Below are 6,827 nucleotides of genomic sequence, written 5' to 3'. Positions count from 1 at the left end.
GAACAATGGCTATGAAATCCTACCCTAACTGCATGCCTTGTGGATGAGAAGCAGCAATGCCTGTAGAGATACAGATGCTCTCTAAGTCCCTGCTGACCAGGACTGAATGCTGCAAGGAAACTGAGGCACAGCAAATCTCATACTGTTGCTCTCATGAAAAACAATAACATGCACAGGAAAGATACAGCACCTCAGAAAGCAGCTTTGAGATCACAGTAGTCTGTCACACACTGTCACATGCCCAGCTTTGTGACAGTACAACTTCTAATGGTATGAAGGCTAAGTGATCTTATTAAAACTGGTCCTATCCTTATTGCTAGAATCCTACATCTGCTTAAGGAGATTCATCTACATAAATGAAATTTAGATTTAGATTTATTTGCAGGGAAATTGAAGGTCTCATGTATAACATGAATTTCTGTTGGGATTTCAATTCATTTACAAAAATTATGTGTCCATTTGTTATGAATGCACATGAGAAAACATGTAGGATCTTAAGACTTACTGAGCACATTCTCCTTATTATAATAATCGTGCTTGGCAGCGAGCAGATCTTCTTGTGACCAGACAGCAGAATGCCTATGAGTGCATGGTGAATGTTATCCTGACACACCAGATGCATTTCAGAACATGAAGTTTGATGGAGAAGGAGATGGGCTGCTCCTCTCTCAAGTGCCTCTGCAAAGCACTACATGTAACAATCCTGCCAGATTAAGGCATCTATGTTAGCTAAGTAGATGGGGAGAAAAAAGAAAAAAAAAAAAAGTTAATGGTGATATGAAAGTACCTAATAACTAGCAGATCTGAGACATACACAAAGATCCAAAATTGCTATTATTCATGACACAACTGAAGAAAACTTATTTTATCATTATTTTAAGGAGAAATGCATGTTACTCTTGTGTCTAGAGGGCTTTCCTCACATTACAAAGAAGTTAATGACTTAAAGTCAATTAAAGAACAACTGACTCAGGAGGAAATATTTAATTAGTGTGATGGGGTCTGAGGTTTCTGAAGAGTTTCACAAACTCCGATCCAATCAGAAGATTCAAAATTCCTTCTGATGTCAGCACAAGCACTTGAGACAAGTAAGAAGATATTTATTTCACAGAAGGTGTATAATAAAATCATTTCTAATGATAGAAACAGAATCAATGACATCCCAAGCTTCTGTACACTGCATTATGTGCCCTAAAGGTGTGGATTACACAGACACATCTATGCCTGCACTGTTATCTTACCTATGCTGGAGCCTGGATATGATGTGACTGATGCCGTACAGTTACTTCTGGAAGGTGTGGATGAAATGTGGCTCATGTTTCTTGGCATCCTACAGAATGATGTCTTCCTAGGAAACAGTATGTGGTACACTGTGTGAAAAATACATCTCCCTGAGTCATAAAATCAGGAGACTCCATTGGAAGAATTTCTCTTTACTGCAGATGAAGTGCTCATTTATCCGAAAAGACACTTAAAGGTGGTCTGGAAACATAAAAGGCCACTGAACCCTGAGGATGAGGTCAATACATTCGTAGTAGACTTGGCAGAAATTTTTGTCAGTGTTACTTTATCTATAAATCTGTGTTTGTCCATTTTGGCTTATTTGTTACCAAATAATTTAGTTTTATAGGTGAACTTGCATGTTCGGATACTATAATAGCACCTTTTGATGTACAAAGGGCCATTCATTTTCCATCAAGAAAGGCAAGATACATAGCAACTACTGAGAATTATAATAAGCTGTTAATAGCTTCAGCTTGTTGCTAAGAGTCTCCTGCTTACAGTTACCTCTCCTGTAGAAGAAACCTGAAAGCAGCAAGGCCAAGGGAGAGAGCAGAAATGCTTCTGCCTCCATGTCACAGAAGGGTGGATAAATTCTATTGCTAAATTCTTTGCAGATGCCTATGAAATTTGCACGGACTCTTTTCTTAAAAATTTTGCAACTGTCCATCTGTTAAAAGCACTTCCCCTCATTAAGACTATTTACATGCAAAGTTTCAAACTGCAGCTGCTTTTGCCATGACACCATCAAAATATTTGGAATGATTTTATTTTTTTTTTAATGGTGGAAAATGTATTTTCCATTTATACTTGGCATTGTATTACTGAGAATTTCTTCTGGTAAAAATCAAGTTGAATTTGCTGTAGTGGCACTAGCATAGCTAACAAAGTTTGGCCCAGTACTATACCCCTAATTATCTTAGTATGTTTCAGAATCCTTTTATGAACTGAATAAAGGCCTCTCCTTTTGTCTCAGTAGAAAGGAAAAGAACCTTGAGTATACATCTGCTTTGCCATTCATTTGCTACTTATTAAATTATTGTTTCCTCTCTTCAGATGCAAACCTTAAGAAAAGTTTCTAAGACCTGAGATATGTATTTCCCATTTAATTGAGAAGATTCAGTACCCTTTACAATAAAGGCAACTATATTTGTGTATTCACCACAATAGATGTTTCAGGGAAAAGTTTGTAACTCATTATCTGTTGTTCTATGAGGTTGAATACCCTCAGTATTTCATCTGTTGCTAGCTTAACAAACTGACTTGCTGTACATATTGATAAAAAGAAGAGGCGTGTATAATAAATTTTAATCTCATATATAATAAATAATAAATAATAAATTTTAATAAATCTTTAATTTTAAGAATAATTTTTTTTAATAAAATGAATTATTGCTAATAACTTTTATAGTAAGACGTAAAATGAGAGAGTGAGTGTCATCTCACAGTAATATTTACAAAAGAAGAGTTCAATTTTTAGGATGAAGTCCTTGATTCACAGCATTTGGAAAAGGTGGCATAGCAAGAAGTACAGTTTAATGTCTTCTTCACATGAAAAAAGCTCCAAACTTTCCAGTCCAGATACCCAACAGTGTTAAAAGGATCCTGGGAAAAAATGTTGCTGCTAGTATGATGTTCCTGAAGCTCAAAGCGAAGAAAGATGTGACAGTTCAGAAAATCATGGAAAAACCATGAACACAAAAGACAATCTTTGCCACATCAGGTTCTTCGTTCAGGACCACAGAGTATATCTGTCAGAGTATAATCAGAGTATAACAAAGATCTGATAATATTTTCCTTGTATTGATGGAGGGGGGGCACAAAAAATGGTTGTGCAGTAACTCAAATACATCTAATAATTGAATATTAATGAACAAATAAAGAATAATAATGAAAGAAATTTATATTGATTTCACTGGACGTTTGCAACTTCTTCCTCACCCATTATCCCTGAGCATGCAATTTTCAAAGTTATTGAAACTATTTCAAAGTTTCACTTTACATCTTAAACTTGTCCCACTCCAACTATGTAACTGAATACAAATACAAATACAGGACAACTTCAGAGTTAACAAGGTAAATGACATCAATGTCCATTGAGTTTTGTCACAATCCACAATATACATGCAAAAATCCTTCCAGATAGCATTGTTGGTAGAGGCCCACACTCTCTATTTTTCTAGCTTAGGTAGTTTTCATTGTTAGAATAGAAAAGAAAAATAAGCCAGAGAAGCAGTCCTTAGGGACAAAGGAGTGGAACAAAGGTGGTTACTTTTTAAGGGTGTCCTTCTGAGAGAGCATAAGCTTTCCATCCCTCAGAATAAGAAAACAGGCCAAGGAGGCAGGAAACTGGCATGGCTTGACAGGGACCTGTTGGTCAGACTGAGGGAAAAAGATGGGCATATACAGGCACTGGAGATAAGGATGTGTAACCTGGGAAGAATACAGTGGTGCTGTCTGAACATGCAGAGATGGGATTAGGAAAGCCAAGACAGATGGAAATGAACTTGGCAAGGGATGTTAAAAACAGCAAGGGGTTCTATAGGTACATTGGTCAGAAGAAACACAATAAAGAGACCATACTTCCTCTGATAAAGAGAAAGGAGAACTATCTGTGTGAGAAATATAGAGAAAGCTGATGTACTCAATGAGTTCTTTGCCTCAGCTCTCATATTTCTCAGATCCTTCAACCTCTTATCCCTGAACCTCTTGGTAGGAACTAGGGGAGCAAACTGTCACCCCAGTGTAAGGGCAGAGCAAGTCCAAGACCATCTCATGCAACTGAATGTGTACAAGTCTATGGGGCCAGATGACATGTATCTTAAGGTCCTAACAGAGATGGTGATGTGCTTACTGAGCCACTCTCCATCATATTTGAAAAGTGGCTATAAGGCAAGATCCGCAGGGACTGGGAAAAGAGAAACAACATTTCCATTTATAAGAAGAGGATGAAGGAGTACCCAGGGAACTACAGGCTGGTAAGTCACCCCTCTCTGTCTTGGAAATCACAGAAACAGATCCTCCTGGAAGACATGTTAAGGCATATCAGGGATAAGCAGGTGACATAGTACAGTCAGCATGCCTTCACCAAAGGCAGATCATGCCTGATCAATCTAGTGGCCTTCTATAATCGAGTGGCAGCATCACTGGACAAAGAAAGGGCAACAGATATTGTCTACCTGGACTTGTTCAAGGCCTTTGACACAGTCCCACACCACATCTTTATCTTTAAATTGGAGAGATGAATTCAAAAGGTGGACTATTTGTTGGATAAGGAAATAATTGGGATGTTACACTGTGATCAATCGCAGTATGTCCAGGTGGAGGCAAGTGATGAGTGGTGTTCTCCATGGGTCTATCTTGGAACCCATGGTCTATCGTGGTATTCTTTAACATCATTTCCAATGACATAGATGATGGAATCAAGTGCATCCTCTGAAAATTTTCTAGTGTCAATAAGCTGAGTGGTGCAAGTGATACAATAGTAGGAAGGGATGCTATCCAGAGGGGCCATGACAAACTTAAAAGGTGAGGCCATATAAACCTAATGAGATTCAACAAAGCAAAGTGCAAAAAATTTACATTTGGGCCAGGGCAATCCCAGGTATGCATGCAGACTGAGAGAAGAACTCCTTGAGAGTGGCTTTGCTGAGAAGAACTCAGGGATTCTGGCAGATAAAGAACTTAATGTGAGCACTGTGTGCTTGCGGCCTCGAAGGCCTGTGGTATCCTGGTCTGCATCAAAAGGGGTGGCCAGCAGGGAGAGGGAGGTGATTGTTCCCCCTCTACTCCGCCTTTGTGGGGTATCACCTGGAGAACCCTATCCAGGGCTGGGGTCCCAACACCCTAAAAATGATGAGCATGCTCAAAACATGACTTCTCAGATTTGAAGATGTAGTCAAGCTGGGTGATAGCTGTTTTGCTGCAGGAAGAACTGTCATGAGGGTCATGTTTTGACCATCTGAAAGGGGATAGCTACTAGCACTTTCAAGTGGTAATGGCTCCCCTTACAAAACAAACCAACAGACAAAAAAAAACCCTTCTTACAGCAGCTCCTTCCACCAGCCTCTCTGACCCCACACAGAACATCAGCTTGTTCATTTTAGTGGAATTTGTTTACCTATTCAGTCCTATTTCAGTGTTTCTTTCTCTCATTTTTGATAACAACACTACAGTATGTTCTTTGCTAAAAGCTAGGTCCTCACCAGGCTTCATATTAGGTTCAGCAGAGAAACACCTCAGAGCACAAGGAGGAACAATCTGCCCAGAAACTAGCACAAGTGCAAATAGTTATAACTACACTACTTTTGCCACTACACTTACCTGCCCAGAAGAAGAAATAAACTGCAAAAAAATCCAGATGCATTCTCTTCTGTTAATTTTGGACTGACCTTGGACACATGCTTTGGACTGAATGAACACACACTTCTCTTATTTAAAAATGCAGAAGTACAAATAAACCACGTGCTTCAAATGGCAAAATTATACCAACTTCCTTTTCTTTACAGAGCAGTTGTATTCATAACTCATCAGCAGATTCAGTTTCAGTCAAGAATATCAATGCCTGGCATTGATATACCAGCACAAAATGAAGCAATTTCAATTTCAAGTCAAATATAGGAAAAGCGATGTTGGTTGAGAGATGAAAACTTTTGAGCTTAAAGACAAATGAATTCAATTTGCAAGATAACACACAGCCAGTAAGCTCTGTTCTGTTAATGTTCATTATTTATGTTAATAGCATCAGGAAATGTCTGCCTGTAACAAAATCATGTCTATTTCCAGACAGCATTACTGCAAAAATTTTCCTGAAAATTCAGAGAGATCAGAATATAAGAGCTTTGACTTTCCTGAGGAAAGAAAAGAAATGGGTGTGGAAGAAAGGAAGAGGGGATCCAGTTCAGTCTGGAGTTGGATATGGTTTTTAAATATCTTCTTCTCTAAAGGACTTGATGACTTGGCCACTCACTATAGGTAAGCTATGAAGAGCTGCTCCCACTAAAGTTAATAAGGCATGTATTTTATGTGATTTTTTCAATATGAGCCAGAAAATTCAGATTTTATCACTGATAAAACTGCAGAATTGAACCCCTTGAAATATTCTGACAGGAAATTTCAAATAATCCCTGAGAAGACATCTTCCTTCAGGCATATCATAGTCATTCATAGAGTCTAAAGCTACATCTAAAGAAAGATTTTATTGACTTTTACTCTTCACCATTTAGGTTACCAAAAAAAAAAAAAAAAAAAAAAAAGAGGAATGAATAGTGTCAGTACACACTAAAAGTACTGAAAAATGAATAAATTATGATTGTGGCATTGTGGCATTAGATTTGAAAGAAGAGCTTTCCTTAGTTTCTATGTCTTTGGAATTATTGACTTTGACAATTCATATTGTCAAAGACAATTGACAATGTTCATATTGTCTTTGCAATATGAATAATTCTAAATCAGTTCATCATTTCAAATCACAGGTTTCCTTTTAGAAGACCTAGATAACCACTAATCTTTTCCAAATGATTATTATCTGATCTACTCTATCATAA

At 37.8% G+C, this 6,827-nt stretch overlaps 1 long non-coding RNA gene across 1 annotated transcript; it reads right to left on the bottom strand.

Moving 5' to 3' along the window:
• Nucleotides 1–390: 390 nt before the first annotated feature.
• On the bottom strand, nt 391–5,684 carry LOC149919129 (uncharacterized). Its single transcript, XR_016464802.1, has 3 exons — nt 5,605–5,684; nt 1,242–1,348; nt 391–729 (listed from the first exon to the last, which is right to left on the bottom strand). It is a non-coding gene; the product is annotated as an uncharacterized LOC149919129 (long non-coding RNA).
• Nucleotides 5,685–6,827: the final 1,143 nt, after the last annotated feature.

This window comes from Phasianus colchicus, chromosome 2 (genome assembly GCF_987193195.1).
Source record: "Phasianus colchicus chromosome 2, bPhaCol1.hap1.1, whole genome shotgun sequence".
Taxonomy (NCBI): Eukaryota; Metazoa; Chordata; class Aves; order Galliformes; family Phasianidae; genus Phasianus; species Phasianus colchicus.
Note: the sequence above shows the minus strand (reverse complement) of the source record. Positions and strands in the feature narration are given on the sequence as shown.